This window comes from Sturnira hondurensis, unplaced genomic scaffold, assembly GCF_014824575.4.
Source record: "Sturnira hondurensis isolate 20B ecotype Veracruz unplaced genomic scaffold, ASM1482457v3 Scaffold0009719, whole genome shotgun sequence".
Taxonomy (NCBI): Eukaryota; Metazoa; Chordata; class Mammalia; order Chiroptera; family Phyllostomidae; genus Sturnira; species Sturnira hondurensis.
This window is the reverse complement of record NW_028082350.1, coordinates 14,353,994-14,374,737: the sequence shown is the minus strand read 5'-3', so window position 1 is coordinate 14,374,737 and position 20,744 is coordinate 14,353,994. Positions and strand designations below refer to the sequence as shown.

Genomic DNA, 20,744 nt, shown 5'->3' with positions numbered 1-20,744 from the left:
TCAGTCTTCCAGTGCTCTCGCCCAGTAAATACAGGACAGTAGAAAGGGTACTCGGGGTTTTTTTCCTATCTCCAAAACGTTATCAGTTTATAAATTTGGAAAAAAATTTTTAGTCAAAACATGAGAAAGTCCCCCTCCCTGCATGACAACCCCCAAAGACCCACAGTATCTAGTATCCGAGTTGTTTTCTTTCTGTAACAATGAGTTATTTTAAATTTCAACCCCTATCGTTAGACCATAACTATCCAATCCAAACATAAGATACAGTCTTCGGTGTAATGAGATTTTTCCAGGACGCCTGTTCCAATTAGTACTGTCTAGAAATGATGCCAGAAGACAGCCCCCAAGAATGTGCGCTTAGTTTTCAGGGCAACATTTAAGTGCCTACTGCATCGGTATTCCGTTGACAGTCTGGAAGGAAGCGCATCGGACAGAGCTGCAAACCGCGGCCGTTTCATCTCCCGAAAGGCGACCGCGCCCAGCAGCGCTCACGGTGCGCCCCCTGCCAGTGCGTCCCCTAGGAGGTCGGGGGTTTCTCCTCCGTGTGGTCTGCAGAGGTGCTTGGAAACATCGGACTCCTTAGCTATCCTTCGGGGCAGTCAACTGCTCCTCAAAACCGCCGACTCCTCCTCTTTTATCTCGCTCTTTTCCCGAGTTATTTAGTCAGCAAGATACTGGTCAAGGGAGCTCGCGGGTCCGCCCAAAAGAGCGCACCCAGTCGCCAGTCACCACCAGGGTGCAGTCTGCAGCCAGGGCGACGGGCGCCCGCAACCGGAAGCCGATGCACCCACCCTGCCCGTGGGGCGCGCAGGCGCTGGAGAGGGGGGCGGTCGCCAGGGGGAAGGGGGCGGGGCACGGCGCCGTGGGGCGGGGCGCCGTGGGGCGGGGCGGGCGCGTGCCCACCGGGTCAAGAGAGCCGGCCCCGCCCCAAAGCGCTGTGCTTAGCCCAGATGTGGGGCTGCCAGGGAGGCAGCGGGTAGTGGAGGCTGCGGGCGGTGGAGGCTGCGGGCGGTGGGAACTGGAGGACAAGCCGGCTCCACATGCAGCTGCTGTACGGAATCCCGTGGTGACAATTGTTATTACTATTTTATTCTTAATGACAGTGACCACTGTTACTTACTTTTCTTGATTACACCATGTGTAATTCGGGTACCAGGATCGGAGCCTGCATTTTCCAGTGAGGCACTTGCGCGTGGCCGGTCTGGTTGCTGATTTGGCAGTGTCCCCGGAAAATCCAACATTATGTTTTCTTTCTCTTCCTTTGATTCAAACTGTTTTGTCTTCTGACCCTTTTAAAGTTCTTGGATGAAAAGGAATTGTGTAGGAAGAGGGGAATTAGGATCGGAGCGGGACTTGAAAAGAAACCCATTTCTCACTGTCATAGTCATCTGTTTTGTGACTTGTCTCTTCTGTTATGGTGTTGAGGAACCTGTGCCACGTGTGGGTACAATGATCAATACCTCGCGTGTGTTGCATGGCTGTGTATGTTTCTCTGGAGACTGGAGAGAGAAAGCGCTTGAGAGAACTAAGTAGGTATGTATGCACCCGACTCAGGAAATAAAGTAGATGGAGCTTCCTTCCAGTACTTTTTTTTTTTTTTAAGTACAAGTTTTGAGACTTTAGAAACAGGTGTTGGAAGAGGAGAGATTTCTGTAGAAATTTTGGGATCTTTCAAAATTCACCCCCTAACCAAGCCTTCCTTTTTCTCCTTAAAAGCATGCATATATTTTAAAACAGTCAGTGAAGAAGTGAAAAAGTGTTTCATCAAACTCTGGGAAGTATTACACACATTATTCTCCTTTAGCGTGTGAGTGTGTGAGCGTGTGAGTCCCTGGTACTGCCACAGTGTTCCCATCCCATCGTCTCCTTCATTTTCTGGATCTATTATGCTTTGCCTGTGTTTACTTCATAGCTCGATTTAGCTTCTCAGACAGACAAAAAAGCTAACAATAGGCAAGTCTGATGGCTAGGTTTTGCCTCAAGTAATATTTGTGGTGCATATTTTGGAAGTGTGAGAAATGTTTATATTTTTAAGCAGGAAAACGTGTATGGTGCAGTATGTAAATTGAGTCAGGTGCCTATGCCCTTATTATGAACAGAACCACCGCTCGTTAGAAAGAACTACTGGGATTCAGTCTTACTGATCGATGGTTGGCCTTTAAAACTTCTGTTTAATATTGCAGAGTCAGAAATCAAGGCTTAGCCATTTTTTTTAATGCTTTGTCACACATGGAATCAGGCCAACAGGCTTTATTCCCTGCAGGTGTCCTTTAGCAAGTACCAGGCACAATCTTGGGCCATTTAATATGTAACCTCCTGAGGTGTGGATATTTTGTCTTCTACTACTTATTCTGTTAGACCAATGAGATAGCTATCATGCAAATCCATGGCTTGGTGTGTTTTTTTATGTGCATGCCAGTTATTCTAACACAACATGCTTCATCTATGGCAATAATGTACAAAGACTGGATTTGTAAGGCACAGATCACATTCCATATGGATTGCTTTATTATTTTAGAGTAGTTTATTGTTATTACTTTTGAAAATATTACTACCTCAATGTCCTTTTCCCCTTAAAAAAATCTTGTCTCTTTAAATAATACAGCTCTCTCTTTGATTTCAAGGGTGTACTGTACCCAACGCACATTACAGCCTATTTGTTTGTCCCATTAACTTTGTAGTTGGGCAGAACCCAGTAATCAGTTTTGTCAAACTGAACCACAACACTTTCCATCTTTAGCAGCTTGTATTTAGGAGGCTGGGGAAATCTGAGGATATAGGGTCTGTGTTTTTGTTTGTACTCTGTGGCTAAAATGAGACAAAAGCTTCATGCAACAGCCGCCCGGGGCACCCTGCAAGTAACGCTCTGGCTTTTCCTGAATAATGGGGAGTAACTGGGGCATCTCAGATTCGCTGCCGGTGGAAGGACACAGCTCTGTTGGAAAGGCGTAGAGATTGTTGCTAGACATCTTCACTGTCTTCCATGTAGCACTCCTCTTGGTTTGCTTGCTTGCTTGTTTGTTTTAAAACAGAACAGAGATTTACTAAGCAGTTTAGTCAGTGTGGATTTCATCTAAATTGTCTGGTATGGATATAGCTGGAGCAGTTTGTGTTTCGATGCTCATATTAGTTTTTAAAAGTTCTTTTTTAAAATGAGTAGTTCTTTTTGACTGTACACCAGGTAAACTTTTGAGTCCTCACAATAATCCAGGGCAGTAAATGCTTTTGAGAGAGAGCTCTTTTCTTGGTCTGACTGTACCTGATTGTTTAATTGTGTATCTTCACTTTTCACCAGCAGGAAAGCAAAAATGTGTGCTTTTATTTTGTGTGTTTCGTTCTGCTGCGTGAAGATCAATTTTATATTTTCTTAAAAGTTATATAAAGTATAATTTGAAGCTGCTTTCCTTTTTAACTCTCATACCTCGCTGCAAAGACAAAAGTTTTGTTTCTGTTCTTAATTATTTTTTTGCAAGTTACTTAGTTATTTCTTTTTGTCTTTCAAGATGATAATTATTTCCTTTCCTTTGTTTGAACTAGAGAATTATCCTGGCATTCCTTCTCAAAAGAAATCCTTACTGTCAAGGAAATGTCATGCAACCTGCGTCATAGATTTAAAAAAAAAAAACAAAACCTCCAAACATAATAGAAGGGCAAATTTCTATCTGCTTTTAAAAGCATACTCATGAGTTCAGTCCCTCATTCCAGAATGATTTAATTGCAGACCAACTATGCCTAAGGTACTTTGCTAGGTGCTAAACCTTAAACTAATAAAACTTACAAAGATTCATTTGAGGTTTTATAATTTTAGACATTGGAGTGAAATTCTAAATCATTTTCAGAGGCTTTTCTTATTTAGAATTATAACTGTTGAGTTTTTTTTTACAATGTTAATGTTTTCTCATGTCCCTTCATTAGACTAGTGTTGCCTATTCGCATTACCCCAAATACTTAGAAACAACTCTGTATTTCCTTAGCTTCAGCAATCTTACTAGACTTTTACTCTGCACCTAACTGACACTAGGTATCTTTTTGGTGTGACTGTGTCCACCAAAAAGAAAAGGTAAAAATACTTGTTTCCTTAACTTGAGGTTGACTGTGAGTGAAGAATTATCAGTGCTCGGAAGGCACTGTGCTAAGGGTCGATTTTATACTTAATCTCACCCCACAATGCTCATGCTCACTGAAAATTCTAGTATCTGCATCAAATGTCAATCAAAGCCAGCACCGCACAGCACAGCTGGGCCATCTTCAGGTCCTTCCCTGCCACTCGTTAGCTCTGGGCCCTTGGGCTACCCGCTCAACCTCCATAAGCCCCTATGGTTTTCTCACCTGTACGATTGGGTAGAACGGGACCTAACTCGGGGTGCTGTAAGGACCGAAAGAGATCATCTACGTCAAGGACTTAGTTTGTGCCAGGTAGAGGCAAGTTTTCATTAGATGCTAGTTGTTGGAGAACAGCTAGCTTAGGTTGCCTGTCTGCATTGTCCTGCTTTATGTGACTGTAGTTGACATTCAAACCAAAGTGCTTGGTTTGGAGGCCTGGAGGGCCTACCCTGGGCATTTATCTATGAAGTACTGCACTTGGCTGATGATGCCGGTACGTCGGAGAACCTAGTCTGCTGCTCTCAGGTTATGAAACAAGGGCTGCCTTCCATCTGGGCAGGTTTCTGCCTTCTGCACCTGGTCCTTACATGTGCTGGGCTGCAGACGACCTATGAGACAGCTGGTGCCTGGAAGAGTCCAAGCACAGCGACGCAGGTAAGGGGGCCTCGACTTGTCCTTCACATGCATCGAGCTCGTGAGCTGCTGTTAGCATTTCCTGAGCTGGACTGAATCCATGATGCATTTCGACCAGCCACCCAAGGGTGGAAGCTGTCTTGTTCTCAGCACCCTTGAGGCAGCTGGTGAGCCTCACAGAGGTGGACGATGTGCCCCTCCTTTGCCTGGCTGGAGGGGAAGGTGCTCCGAAACCACATCATCTTTCTCAGGTGCATGCCAGACTTCGGGAGAGTAATCTGCTGAGTCCTTGGGACCGGCTAGGATTTAGTCCTGAATTCACGAGGGACATGTGTCATGCCCTTAGGATGTACGAACTGCATGCCTTCTGTTCAGTCCTCCGAGATGACCTGTATTATTTAGAGCCGTGGGTGAGCAGAGACACTTTGTACTGACATGGCTTAAACAGCAAATATGGTGGATCTGCCCTTCAAACCCATTGTTCTGCTTTGTGCCCACCGTCCTGGTTAGTTATGTGTTTTATCCTTAAGTGAAGCTAAGACTCTGTGGGGACTGAGAGTAGGGAAGAGCTCAGATCACTGGGACAGGAAACGGTGCATTCCGTTCCCCGTTCCCCTTGGTCAGGAACTTGCGTTTCTTCTACCTCAGTGGGACAAGTAAAACCTCAAATTACATTCCAGTATCACACAATGAGGTCAGTATGCCTCTGACAGTCCTTCCAGATCTACAGCCACCTCAGTCCCCCGACCTGTGTGTTTTGACAGCAGGTGTCCTATCAGGGTTGAAATGCATTAAGTTTTAATCCATTGCTTCTCTCCTCCACCTGTCCCAGGTGCCTCCTCCTGAGGGGAGAAGGCACCTTCATTCGCTCTGCCACCTAGTCGAGGTGAAGGAGCATGCTCCAAGGGGAGAGGCTGTGGTGTCCAACTCTGTCAGGAGCCCTGGGGAAGACAGGTTACGGGGCTTCATTCTTCCCTCCGCCGCAATTCCAAGCAGAGCAGGTACACCTTTACCTGTTTGGCATATTAATATGGTTCTGTTCAAGACTCGCTTCAAAGAAAAGATTCTGCAAACTTACAAGGGATTTGCATGCCAACCACCAAAGATGAGGGGACTTCACCTGTGACCCTGTTTCTCACTGGATGGTACCTTGCCCTGCATGAACCCTGGAGCCCTAGCATGCTGTTGCAGATGGGGTGCCTTCCTTGGGCCCAAGGGCACCATGAACCCCATCACTTCCCAACCCACCCAGAATCAGCACCATAAAGAGACGTCCATAGCCACATCTTCTTTCAGCAAAGGCTAAGAAAACCGGTACATTCCCTTCTTTCCTGCTTCTTCCACTTCCCAACCCGGACTCCAGAGCATTGAAAAGGACTGGTTCCAGAGGATTTGTGACCTGGCGTATCCCTCCACCCAGGCGATGCTACCTGGGAGGGGAAAAAGCACCTCATTGGCATACTGACTGTGGTTATTTTTAGTGTGCGGTTGCGAACCACCTGACATCTTGAAGGTAAGAGGGAGGTGTCCCTGATCAGTGAGGAGCTGAAGCGGTAGACCACTGTGATTCAAAGTGGAACTAGGGGCGGGACAAACCCAGCTGGCCACCAGGGGCTCAGTGGAAAGTATTTCCTTAGGAACCAGAAGGGCCGGTTTTGCTAATCGTGTGCTGGGAGTGGCGGAGACAAGCTGCGGTGAAGGAGAGCAGCCGTGAGTTTCAGACCCGCACCTGAGGGCTAGACCCAGTGCCGGGTGTTTCTTCCTACATGTATGTCCCTTACGTGTGCTTATTTTCAATGGGAAGAAAGTCATTTTCACAGAGAAACGTTTTCTGAAAGGTGTAGAAGTACTGGACCATCGAATGTGTTAAGATTTCCTACAGGAGAGGAGGTGTGGCTTTTAAGAGGTCAAAATTTTCCTTCTGAGTTACTGGTGTTTTCTGGCTGGAGGATGAAGGAACCACGGGGGAGGCGGGGGAGGGGTGGTTCTGGCTGAAATGGAAGCGAGGACTTTTCCTCCTGCTTGACCTCCAAACTGTCCCCAAATCATCTCTGCCCTTTAGAAATCTCACACCAAGCTCAACAGGCACCTTTCTCCCTGGGAAGAGAGAAGGGGCAGCTTTCCGAGGGGGTCCGCAGGGAAGGGAAGTCACTGAGCCCCAGTCACAGGTGGAACCGGGACCCTGTCTCCCGAAACAGCAAACTTCCCTGTGCAGTGGTTGGTCTACAGTGTGGTTTTAAAAAGAACGGGTGTGTTTCCTGAGTGTGTGACCATGAAGTGTATAGTGTGTAGAAGAACTGTCCTCACGCAGTCACTGGGATTGCTCCACCCTAAATTCCCAAAGGAAGATCCGAGAGAATGGCTTGGGATTGTTGTCATTGGTGTCATCAACTTAAAAAAGTGTCTAAAGCTGACCTGGGACTAAATCGGGATGATCTATCCCCATCTGGCTGAGCTCTGTGAACCTGTCTCCTCACTGTTAAGGCTCTTTCAATATGTAGGCTGGATGGTTCTATTGCCAGTTTTCATTTATGGACTATTGATCAATTAGCAATAAGTAACTACGTGTGTTTATATTTTTTCACATGCACCAGTCTGAGGCTAAAGGTATTTAGAAAGCTATTTGATTGCCTAGTACTAGACTGGGTAATAAATATTTGTTGAATGGATGAATGAATCTGTACTGGGACCTCCCACAAACTTTGGTAAAACAGGCTTTGAACTAATGGAATCATTCTTGCCTTGCAACATCTTTAAGTAGGAATTACACAAATTCCTATCTCTCTTCTGAATTAACATTAGGCATCCAATATTTACCATGCCAAATATTTCCCCCCATTTTTAGCTGGTGATGACAGTGAAGATAACCATTGCGTAAGTCAAGCTGTTTCAACATTTTGTGCGACTTATCAACCATTCAGTATCATTCTTCTTATTCAACTCGTCAACCCGAAGGCACCAGTAACATTATTTTCTCACAATTTTTAAGTTTTTAAATAATTTCCATTGTAACGGTGTGCCTTCAACATTCTTGAGTGTTTGCACTGCTGGCACGTGCTGAGGTTAATAATGTCCGAAACCTGCAGCGCCTTCCGTATTTCTGCACAAACACAGCAGACGTGCCACAACCCAGAAGGTGTCAGTGAGTGACCTCTGGATGAGTCAGTTACAGAGTAACCAACATGACACTTAAGTTTTTAAAATTCATTGCCAATACAGCCTTGGCTGGGTGGCTCAGTTGGTTGGAGCATTGTCCCGTACACCAAAATGTTGCAGGTTCAATCCCCAGTCAGGACACACCCTTACGTTGTGAGTTTAATCTCCAGTCAGGGCACATGTGGGAAGCAACCAATCAATGTTTCCCTCACATATCCATGTTTTTCTCTCTCTCTCTCCCCCACCCCCTTCCTCTCTTTCTAAAATCAATAAAACATATCCACGGGTGAGGATTAAAATTGTTCTCAATTCATTGCCAATTTATAAAAAAACCGGAGGAGTTCACATGGAAATGCAGATTTCTGATTTCTCTTAAACAATTGCACCTGCATTCCTTCTGCTGCTCCCTTTGGACAAGATGGGTTTTCCCGCCTGCCAGAGTCCCTGCCCCTTAAACTGGGCTCATTTCAGGCAGTTCAGTTACCAGCCTGGTCCTTGTGGGCGTTCGGGATGGACTCATCACGCCCCAGGCAGGAACGTGGCCTAGAGATTTAAACGACCGTGTGAGCTCACTTACGCCACCTCCCAGGGCAGGCAGACTTGGCGTACTTAGTCTGAAGCATGGTTTTCTACCTCTGGACACTATACAATGTGACAGTTTGTGAATTCAGTGGCTGCGGTAAATCCGGGACCAAAAGCAGTGTTGGAGAGGCCGTACTGCATTCATTCTGGTGCTTGCTTCTTGCTTGATTCTTAATTTTATAAAAGAATTGCATTTTTTTATTTGACCATCATCTCTTGCTCTAAATAGGACAGAGCCGTGAGAAGGCAGATCAGCTGGCAAAGCGTCCTTCTCCCTCCCGGTTTGCACTCCTCTTCCTGGAGTTCATCGGGGACAGGGAGCCCTTTGTAGGGTGAACCCGTCACAGTGTGAGGGGCAGAGAGGGCCCTCTGGAGGGGTGACAGGAAGTACGCACGTACTCCAGTGAAGCCATGTGACCCCCTGGGCCTGTATTTCTCACATTTCCTAGCCACCATATCACTCACCTAAAAGAAGACCTGCACTTGCTGATCAACAAGCACCAGCCTTCCTCCACGAATAGTACACCGCCGAAGGCAAACGGGAAGCGTCACTGAGGTTCAGCCCTGATCGCTTTGGGTGGGAAGCAAAGCGGCAGGATGCACCAGGTCACGGGCTAGCCTGTGAGCTCCACAGGAACAGACCGTGTGTCTTACCCACCACTTGTTCTCCGTGGTGGGCTGAGTGCCTTGTGGAAAGTGGGGTGAGTGGGGAAAATAGTGAACGGATGAGTTCGGGTGTGCCGATTGCTGTAGGACACTGGGATCCTTGAGACTGGCGGGTGGAAGCTGTCTTACGCCCTGGTGCTTAGTTCCCATTATGAGCACCAGCTGCGCAGCTCAAGGGACTTCACTGTGAGCCACGGTTTCTTTTCCCTGGATGCGATTCTTCTCAAAGTGGATAGAATTTGGAGTGCCCGTGCCTTCTCCTTTATTGCTACTTGAACTTTCTTGGGTGCAGAAAAAAGGGGGTAAAATATAATTTCTTTACTATCTAACATAATCTAAAAATCATCTAAAATGTAACATATCATCTAAATCTACTTTATTTTCGTTCACATCAAAATTTTGACTGAGTTGGCCCCTCTTCATGTTAGGTGTCAGCCCTTGAACTTGCGCTCATTAGCTTCGAAGTGCTTTCTCCCAGCCTTGGCTCTCTCCAATAGCTCGATTCATCTTGTGCTGCTGCACACAGTCCTGTGGCTTCTGCCTCAGCCCCAGCTGCAGCTCCAGTTCCACAGTTTGCACTGTGCACAGGCCAGCTCTCCCTCACCCTCGCCATGATGCCTCAGGGTCACTGTGGCTCATCCTCCTCTTTCCTAAATGCTGTGTGTCTGTCTATGCAGGACATCCCTCTTCCCCGAACTCCTTGTGTAATTAACCTCCATCGCCCTTGACTCATCTTTCTCATTCATCCTCTCTCATGTCAAGCTCTGGGGCATGTCTTCTGTTTCTTTTTCCCAGGCTTGGCGGTGACCACCGCCTACCTCGTCCACAGGCAGGGCTTCCTAACCCTTCCCATTTCCAGTCGCTTCCCAGTCCATCCCATTTCTCTGCCAACAGACTGATCTAAAATGATCTATGTCATTGTTGGCTCTGTCCTGCACGAGGTCCCTGGGATGCTCTTTACCTGTGTTGGTTTTGTGTCTTCCTGGGCACTTCGTTACACACAAGAAACACTTGCTTAATAAGTGAGCCTTTGGAATTAGGAAACTGGAATTAGGAAACTGTTGTAGGGATTCACAGAAGCTAAGCCAACTGTCCTTTGGCCCAGTACCCAGAGGCTGACAGCTGATTCATGCATCTATTTAAAAAATGGAGAACTTGACCAGACATATTTTCATACTGCAGCTGCAAATGAACAGCAAAAAATGAAAACTTGTCATCTGGGCCTCCATTTTCTTAAAAAAGAGCAAATGCTACCTGCCTTGTGGGCTTGTTGCATGTGTTAAACGTGATGTTGTCAAGGCCCCAGGCCTGGGGCACAAGTAAACAAAAATAGATTCCAATTGAATCTTAGGAAAGAGGTGGACTGAGTGAATTTGAACTGACATAATGAACAATTTAGGTATTTTATATGTCACAGTCGACAAATTCAGGGTCAATAAAATTTGGCAGTAAGACCATTGTTAAGTGTGTTAGCATGATTAGCTCATTTATTCTCTCTCTTTTTTTAAAGATTTTATTTACTTTTAGAAAGGAAGAGCGGGAGAAAGAGAAGGAGAGAAACATCAATGTGTGTGAGATACAGTGACTGGTTGCCTCTCACACGCACCCAACTGGGGACCTGGCCCACAACCCAGGCATGTGCCTGACTGGGAATCGAACCAGTGACCTTTCTGTTTGCAGGCCAGTGCTCAAGCCACTGAGCCACACCAGCCATGGCATATCTCATTTATTCTCCAAATAAACCTGTGATACAAGTAGCAGCGAGCTTTCCAATTTACATGTAAATTCAGCCGAGAAAAGTGAAAACGCCTTCCTCACACAAGATCCACTAACCTTCCGGAACCCAGGCTTTTCTCTGCGAGGTCTAAGTTCATGTCCTGTGCTTCTCCCAAGTACCATGCTCCTCGAATATTTTCCCGATTGTTTCTTTTTTACTCCATATTTTTAGGTTTGTGATTTTAAAAGGCCTATGACTTTCCATTTCAGTATTTGATTCACACTCCTCGTCGTGTTTTGTTTTCTATTTGCTTATTGAGAAATCTTTGCTTTTGCATTTGTATTCTGGGCGGGCGGGACCATCTCAGACACTCTGTCGGCAGCTGCAGCAGCCTGTTGCTTACAGACTCGCAGGAAGCCTTGTTCCCATGGTGGGGAGTTCAGGTGAGTGGGTCCAGTCACACCAGCCTGCATCTGTTGTGAGGCCTGTTGGTGTAAATGGGTGAAGAAGTGTCAGTGAATATGTAGGGGGTTGCTATAAACGAAAAGTATACAAATCCTCTACCTTTGAAATAGTCAGAGCCTGCATGATGTGCTGAATTCAACTTTTTACGACTTAGAAATACCGCAGAGATGACATTGTCTATGGACTTGGCATCTTACGAAAATAATATTTGCAGCTATGAACAGCCCCCTACCTGGTGATCACAGCAAGGATCAGCCTTTGTCACACTGCTGTGGGTCACACTGTTGCAGACAGGGGTGGTGACGCCGGCATCGCACAGAAGTGGCGTCCATCTCTGTGGGGCAGCGGCAGGTGCACCGTCCATCTGCGGGGGACCCGCCGTTCTTATTTCCGTGAATGTCATCCTCCTTCCCGACTCATTCTTCTTAGGTTTGCTCTCTTCATTTGTATGTTTTTCTCCCTCTGTCGAAGTTCTGATTGGGTTCAGCCACGCGCCCCCTGAGGCCGCTGAGCATCCTTTCAACCTGTGATTTGACCTCTGAGTAGCGTGCATGTCTCCCTTTTGTGTCTTCTTTGTCTGGAGCTTCTGTCCTTTCGCTGGGGCCGTGTTTCTTTGTCTCCCCATCTCGGCCACCCTGCTGGGTTTGTTTCTGTGTATCAGGCAGAACTGCTATGTCTCCTGTTCTTGGCAGAGTGGCCTGAGGTAGGGTCCTGCGGTCACCTGGTCACCTGAGCCAAGTGCTCCAGGAGTAGGTTGTACGTGCCATCCAGTTGTACTTGAGCCTTGATTGCCGTTGGCACATCAGTGGGAGGGGCTGGCCCGTAGGGTGATTGGCTGGGAGAACTGGCGGTGACTACAGTGCAGGGGAGTTAGTCCTTGTGCTGACCTCACAGAGCAAGATTTGCTTTGGCAGGGCTCCGGTGCCTGCCAAGTCTCCTCTCTCTGGATGTGGTTTGTGGAGGTGGCTGTGGGCGGCTCCGGTGTGGTCTGAAGCTCATCATCAGGTATGTTGGATCTGGGGCTGTTTCAGAGGGGCTCTGATGCAGGCCAAGGTCGGCCACTGAGTGCCTGGCCCAGGACCACCTGGTGTGAGGTACGAATGATGTGCAGGGGTTGCTGCCCGTGCTGGCCTCAGAGGCGTCTTGGAGAGGCTAAGCCGTGAACTGAGGTTGGCTGCCACGAGTGCTAGACTTGGAACCACTTGGCAAGGGGCACAGGGCGTGCTGAAGCCGAGTGCTGCGTGTTTCAGGTTTGTGGACCTTTGAGAGATTTTAGGAAAGTTTGTAGCCTAAGCAGAGATAAGACATTTGTATGGAATAGCCGCTAGAAATGGCTTGGGTGGGCCAGCAATTTGGCCGGGGTGTGGTCTCATGGAATCTTCCCAGTAGGCAAACAGTACCTCCAGGTGATGGGGACTCAGACTTGGTGCTGGCCTGCATGAGCAGGCTGGGTGAGTGGGGGGCTCAGCCAAGGAACGATACCCTCTGCCAGCACCTGTGTCTGGGAGAAAGCTGCTCCTCACTGAGTAAATCCACTTGTGGGCCCTTTAAGAGGACTGACCGCCTGGGCCTTGGGCCTCCCTCTGCTTCACTCAGCCACAATTCCCACCAGTTTTCACAGCCAGATATGGCGGCTTCTCTTCCAGGTACTGGAACCTTGGCTTGGGGAGCCTGTTGGGGAACTGGGACCCCCCGATTGTGAGTTTGATTTGCATTTTTCTAAAAACTAATTGCATCTTTTCACGTGTCTGTATGTCCTCTTTGGAAAAATGACTCTTCAGGTCCTTTGCCTGATTTCTCATTGAATTGTTTGGGTTTGTTGTTGCTCAGTTGTATGAGTTCTTTACAGATTTTGAAGATTAACCCCTTACTGGAAGTATCATTTGCAAAAGTCTTCCTCCATTCAGTTGGTTGCCTTTCGGTTGTGTTCAGAGTTTCCTTTGCTGTTCAGAAGCTCTTAGTTGGAAGCATTCGCTTTTGTTTACCTTTCTCTTGAGTCAAATTTACAGAAGCACCTCTAAGACCAGTGTCCAGAAGCTTAATGTGTATGCTTTATTTTTGTATTTTATTTCATTTTAAATTTCAAAATCTAATTGGCCTTATTAAACAACTCATGAATTGGTTAACACCCCATCTAGCAAAGAGAAGGGGGCCCTTCCTGTTTGTATTTTATTGAAGTCTTACATTCCAGTCTTTAGTCCATTTTGAGTTAATTTCTGTGTATGATGTAGAGTTTTGTCCAGTTATTTTTTAATCGATTTTAATCTATTTTGAATTTGTTCTTATATATGTTAGAAGATGGCAGTTTAAACAGATGGATTTATTTTTTGTGTGTATCCTTCCATTTTAAAAATATCATTTATTGAATAGATTGTGTTTACCTCATTGTTCCTATCTCCTTTATCACATATCAATTGACCATATGGGTGTGGGTTTATTTCTGGGCTCTTTACTCTGTTCCATTGGTCTGAGTGTCTGTTTTTATGCCAGTATCATACTGTTTTGATGATAGCTGTCTGGTTTTTCCAACACTATTTATTAAAGAGACTTTTCTTCATATATTGTTGGCTTCTTTCTTGTAACTTAGTTGCCTATATATGTGTTGGGTTTATTTTGATTCTGTTGGTCTGTGTGTCTGTTTTCCTGCCAATACCATACTGTTTTGATTACTATAACTTTGGAGTATAGTTTGAGATCAGGGTTGATGACACCTCCAGAATTTTTTTCTCAGGATTGAAGGAAGGATTCTTGATCAGAGCCAGCTTCAAGCATGTATGACCCATGCAGTGTCACAGGTTGTGTGCTCAAAAGGTCTCTACACTTGGCTCAATGCTGTGCTGTCACCATCTAAACATTCTTAGTCATTTATGAACACGGGAGTCCTCATTCTGGTTTTGCACTGGGATCCACAAGGTATGTAGCTTAATTCTAGGAGAATGATTCTGATGGACAGAAGTGGGGAGTGGGGAGAGCTGGCAACAAGAGAGATCCCATGATTCTGATAGGCATAATGAGAAGTGTGTGGGTGTGTGAGCGGGTGTAACAGACCAGCTCAAAAACACCAAGGGACTTACGTTGTGGGAATGAAGCTTGGAAGATGAATCCAGGCAACCTTTGGATACTATCCTGGAAGTGGTGAGTGATCTCAGATGAGGAGTGAGCAGGAGATTAGTAGGAAGTGTATCCTTGTGGGAAGTAGTGTGGTGGTAATGTGCAGGCTGTATTTAGGAGCAGCGAGGTAGGAAGTCGAGAATCACGAAGCTGATCCGAAGCCCAGGGGTAGTGTAATCAGGGCTTAAATAATGTAGGAGAGGCCTAGAAAGCAGAGCACTGGGAAAGATTGTGAAGGGAAAGTGGATGCAACTTTGACCACATGTGGGGTGGAGACAAGGCCAGGAGGCTGGGAGTTCTCCGGCAGCCCTGGGCCAGCCGGGCGCTCCTGGCTGCACTCGGGAAGCACGAGATGGCGTGCAGCGGGCTTACGTGTCACAGGAATAGTGTGTTTAATTTTAGGAATTTAGCAGGACAGCAGGAGTTCAAAATAAAATGGTTCACTTTGCAATTAAAGAACAATAATTGCTCATGGAGACAGGAGCTGGAGCAGAGGAAGGATGGCTCTCTGTCGAGTGTTGCGCAGAGGCAAGGGCGTTGAAGAGGGAGCCAAGGCTTTTCGGTCACGGCCTCAGAAGAGCAACGAGAAGAGCAGCCCCGCAAAGACTGTGGGAACCGGGGAAACTGGGTAGCATTTCCTACATTCATCATGTCTCTTCTGCAAACTCAGTTCCGCATTTGGATGGTACACCCACTTTCCGTGCAGATGTGAGGTCATCGCCTTTGACTCCTCCTCCTGTACTCAACCCTTGTCTTCCCTGGCACCCAGTCAAGCTCTCGCACATTCTTTCTGCCTCTGCCAAGGGTCCCTTGAATCTGCCCGCATCTCTTTGTCCCCACCACTGCTTGTCCTCACTTTAAGGCCTCTGGAACAGTCTGATCCTCTTCCCTCCCACATTCCAACGCTCGCCATCTCACTTCCCTTTGGAAGCAGGGTTTTTCTAAAACACAGCCTGATTGTGTCACTTTCTGGTGAAGTCCCTGTCAGGAATGGTGGCGCCCTCAAAAGATACTGAAGCATTAACCCCAGTGCCTGTGCGTGTTACCTTATTTAAACATGGGGTGTTTGCAGATGATCACAGCAAGATGGGCTCATTAGGATGGGCCCTAATTCTCTAGGACTGTCTCCTTGTAAATAGGGGATACAGCCAAGGATGCTGAAGTTTGCTGGCAAACCACCAGAAGCCAGGGGAGAGGAATGACAGGGACTCCCCCTCTCAGCCCTCAGAAGGAGCCAGCCCTGCTGACGTCTCGGTTTTGGGTCCAGTCTGTAATCTGCAGAACCACGAGACCCTACGTTAATGTTTCATAAACTTATTTTAAACAACTTGCTGGCTGGCTCTTTATTCCCAGCAGCCCCGGGGAATGAATGCAGACCCTAGGCAGCCCCGTCCTCCTCCCCACCCTGCCTGGGGCTTTCAGAGCACAGTCCAAATTCCTTAGCACGGCTCCAAGACCCACCACGATCTGGTCTCTGCTAAAGTCTCCAGCCTTTTCCTCTTTGTTTTGTGCCCCCTCCCACTTCCTCACTCCCCCCACCCCCACCTTACACTCTGTACTGCGGGAGTGGTCTGCTTGGCCTGGGTCTTTATGTACTTACCTGCTTTCCCTCACCTCTGGTCCTTTGCACATGCCGTTCCCTAGCGGTTAGAGTACATTCCTGCCTTTCCTTTCCATCTCGTCCTTCAAAAGTCGCAGCTTAGTCTTCTTCGTTCATTTATTCAATACGCACAGTTGACAGTTATGATTATATTCATTTCAGGCCTACAGCAAAGTGGTTAGACATTTACGTAACTTACAAAGTGATCCCCTGGTAAGTCAAGTATCTATCAGGCACCATACATAGTTATCACAATATTATCGACCGTATTCCCTATGCTTTGCTTTATATCTCTGTGAATAGTTCATAACTGCCAATTTGTGCTTCTCAATTCCCTCAGCTTTTCCACCCAAACCCCAAACCCCTCCCCTCCGGCAACCATATGTTTGTTCCCTGTATCTGTGAGTCTTTTCTGTTTCGTTTGTTCATTTACTTTGTTTCCTAGATTCTACATAAGTGAAATCTTATGCATTTGTCTTCATCTGCCTGACTTATTTCACTTAGCATAATAACCTCTAGGTCCATCCATGTTTTTGCAAATGGTTAGGTTTAATTCTTTTTATGGCCAAGTAATATTCCACTTTATATATACACCACTTCTTCTTTATCCAGTCATCTATCAATGGCTGCTTCCATATCTTGGCCATTGTAAATAATGTTGCACTCAACACAGGGGTGCATATATCTTTTTAAATTTGTGTTTTGGATTGCTCTGGATAAACACCCAGTAGTTCTACTTTTCATTTTTGAGGAACCTCCATTCTGTCATGCTACCTGATTCTCAAACTATACTACAAGTCTATAGTAATCAAAACAGCATGGTACTGATCTAAAAACAGACACATAAATCAATGGAGAGAGCCCGGCAATAAACTTACACCTGTATGGTCAATTAATCTGTGACAAAGGAGGCAACTATATAATGGGGCAAAGACCGTGTCTTTAATAAATGTGTTGGGAATATTCAACAAATAGTATTGAAATGCCAGGTACAGTGCTTAGAAGTAACACAACAAAGAGAGCCTTCTCTTCGTGGGATTCCCAGGCTAGCAGGGGAGACCAGTAATGTCAGCAGAATGTCGAAGGCTGTGACATCACGGAGTGTGAAGTGTGCTTGAGGACGCACAGCAGCACAGCCCCCCCAAGCCTGTGATGAGAGAGCCCAGCAAGAAGCAGTTCCGATCACACCAGTTCGGACACTCAGCCAAGCTCAGAACCCTGGGCCGTGGCGTGTCCCCCTGAAGGCAGGGGTGCCGGTGGTGGGGGTGAGGAACAGAGGAGGACTGGGGCAAACTGGACGTAAAAAGCAGGGAAGTCTTTTTCACCTCGTACTGCCCCCCACCTTGCTATAAAAAAGGAGGGCTGATTGCTGAGAGGAGGGGAGTGTGAGGAGATTGAACGGTAATGGGAAAAATATAATAAAGGTTATTTTAAAAGGAAGACCCAGGGAAAAAGAGTTTTTGGCTATTAAAATCACATTTGAAATAGAACATCCAGTAAGAAGTTTTGAAGGAAAAGTAGAAAATCCTCAACAGGAAGGCCAAAAGGCAGAAAACAGGAAGAAAAAATGAATGAAAATCAGGGGACCAGTCCCGAAGGCCCAACAAATAAATTTAATCCCAAGAAAACAGAAAACAGAAAACAGAGGGAAGGTGGGGGTGGTAGGGAGAGAGGGAGAGGGACTCTGACTTCCCAGAACCAAGATATTTCACTTTCCAGATTGAGAGATCACCGAATCCCTGGCCCAATGGTTGAAAACAGAGACGTATAAAGTTTCAGAATGCCAAGCATAAAGAGAAAATTCTAAATACTTCTGGAAATTTTTCAAATTGACAGGCAAAGGGCCATAAAGCAGCATGGCATCAGACGTCTTGATAGCAGCCGTGGAAGCTACAACATACCTAACAATGCTTTCAGAATTTCTAGAGAAAGGATGTCCAGTATGGACTTCCAAGACTATATGTGTTTTCCGTTTTAAACTGTCTTGAACATGTTATGCCCCAAGAAATCTTCCCCAGAAATCTGCTGGAGGATGCGCTTGTTAACTCGGAAGTGGACCGAGAAAGTTGCATCACTGTGGTCCAGAAACAGGAGGTCCCATCGGAGGGAGGAGAAGGGGGTTCCCGGGATGATGGTGAAGGGAAGTTTCTAGGTGGCTTTTGGGCAGCAGGGCCCAGCAGGAGGATGAAGGATTATAGGAAGGACCCTTCCAAAAGGAGAAAAAGAAGACATGCGTTCATTTCTTAATTTTTTAAAATGTTTATTTCTGTTGGAGTGTTTGATACAGAATTAGTAGCAGGTACACAGAAAACTAGCCAAGGAAAACAGATGCGATAATAAAATGTAAACATAGGGCCTGTTGTAACTCAGCTGTGTGTACGTACACGGGCCGTGTAGAAGCTGGATGTAAATTGAACTGGAAAGAGGTAATAACCTGTTTTAGAGGGTGGTGGGAGGGTCAGTGTGTGTGTGTTGGCAGAGTGTGAAGTAAAAAATCTGATCATGAACAATCAGCATAGTCTAAGTACAACATTTGAAAATATGGCCCTGGCTGGTGTAGCTCAGTAGATTGAGTGCGGGCCTGCGAACCACACAATTGCTGTTCGATTCCCAGTCAGGGCACATGCCTGGGGTGCAGGCCAGTTCCCCGCAGGGGACTCACGAGAGGCAACCATACATTGATATTTCTCTCCTCCTCTCCTCTCTAAAGATAAATAAATAAATAAATATATTTTTAAAAAAAATATGGAGTAGCCAGAGACATAGCGGAAACTCGACGATAGCTTTCTAGGGACCAGGAATTGGAGGTAGAGAGGGCGTGTTCTGGTGTGTCTCACCTGAGCCTTGAGGCGACGTGTGACTTCTGAAGCTATATGCATGTATAACTGCGATTTAAAATTTGAAGAAAACACACACCCACACAGAAACGTGTACACAGATGTGAATGGCAACACTATTTACAATCCAAAGAGGAGAAACAAATGCCTATCCATGAATGAATGGATGAATAAAATGTGGTCTACATTGTACCGATGATGGAACATTCTTCTTCTGTAGGGAAGCATTGCCACATGTGACAACATGGCTGAGCATTGAAAACAGTCTGCTTAGGGAAAAGAAGCTAGTCATGGAAGACTGCGTGTGTCATGGAAGACTGCGTGTGCATGGAAGACTGCGTGTGTCATGGAAGACTGTGTGTGCATGGAAGACTGCGTGTGCATGGAAGACTGCGTGTGTCATGGAAGACTGTGTGTGTCGTGGAAGACTGTGTGTGTCATGGAAGACTGTGTGTGTCATGGAAGACTGCGTGTGCATGGAAGACTGCGTGTGTCATGGAAGACTGCGTGTGCATGGAAGACTGCGTGTGTCATGGAAGACTGCGTGTGTCATGGAAGACTGCGTGTGTCATGGAAGACTGTGTGTGTCATGGAAGACTGTGTGTGTCATGGAAGACTGCGTGTGCATGGAAGACTGCGTGTGCATGGAAGACTGCGTGTGCATGGAAGACTGCGTGTGTCATGGAAGACTGCGCGTGTCATGGAAGACTGCGTGTGCATGGAAGACTGTGTGTGTCATGGAAGACTGCGTGTGTCATGGAAGACTGTGTGTGTCATGGAAGACTGCGTGTGCATGGAAGACTGCGTGTGTCATGGAAGACTGTGTGTGTCATGGAAGACTGCGTGTGCATGGAAGACTGCGTGTGTCATGGAAGACTGCGCGTTGTATGGCATGTTCGGCACTGGAGCACCTACGGGAGGCCACACAGATCCGTAGCTGGCAGCCAGGGAGGTGGGGGTGGATGGGGACTAACTGTGGAGGGGTAGGTTTCTTCTGGGAAAGATGAAAATACTCTATAATCATATAGTGTCATCCTTGCCCGATTCTGTTGATATACCAAACTCAGTGTTCAAAACACTGAGTTTTGAACAGTGAATTGTAAGGTATGAGAATCACACTATTATTTTAAAATTAAATCATACTGTTGTTGCGAGGAATCAACGCATTAATGTGTGTGAAGGGTCTAGTCCCGAGCTGGGGTAAATGCTAAAATGCAGATGAACGTGTGGATAGCACATACTATGTGCCAGGCACTCTTCGGAGTTTCCCACCTGTATCCATTCACCTACCAGTCGCAGCGACTGTGTGAAATAGACACTGTACTTTGCTCCATTTTCTAGGCAAGGAGACTGAGGCCGGGGGCATTCAGTGCTTTGCCCAAGGTCCCACAACAAGTGCAGCAGTCGGGCTGGGCCGTAGCCCTGCAGTCAGCGGGGCATCTCTCCTTTTAACCCTCCGCGGGGCGCCCCCCTGGGCACGCCTCCCAGAGCCCACATCTATGCTGGTGCGGCGTGGCTGTCCCCACGGGCACTGCACATCTGCCGTGGCTCTGAGGACCACGTGTCCGTGGCCTTGACCACGGTGGACCTTCCACAAAGGCAGGGACTGTGCTCGTCTCAGTCACGGTCCCTCCAGGCCCCCCTCCGTGTTGGAGGGTAAGCAGTAGCATGAAGCAGAAGTATTTTTCCTTTGTGTAAATCCTATGAGCAAATGAAGGGGAAGTTGTGGGAGCATAAGAGATGAAAGATTCTAGAAAAAATATGAGATCATGGATGGAGCAAAGCAGCTGAGGGAGCAGAAGACGTAAGGGTCCAATTATGATGGGGAACCATGGCCCTGGGGGAGAAGGTGGGGGAGAAGGAAGACCGCCTC

The 20,744-nt window shown here is 46.8% G+C and overlaps 1 protein-coding gene across 3 annotated transcripts in view; it reads left to right on the top strand.

The window, feature by feature from the left end:
• Positions 1 to 6,374: 6,374 nt before the first annotated feature.
• Positions 6,375 to 20,744, top strand: part of LCP1 (lymphocyte cytosolic protein 1) — a 66,214-nt gene continuing 51,844 nt past the window's right edge. Inside the window, exon 1 of one of the 3 annotated variants that reach the window (XM_037057619.1) lies at positions 6,375 to 6,447. The gene's annotated coding sequence lies outside the window, so the exon portion shown is untranslated. Of the gene's footprint in view, positions 6,448 to 12,242; positions 12,329 to 20,744 lie in introns of those variants that run through there. The other 2 variants (XM_037057621.1, XM_037057620.1) reach the window with 2 other exon arrangements.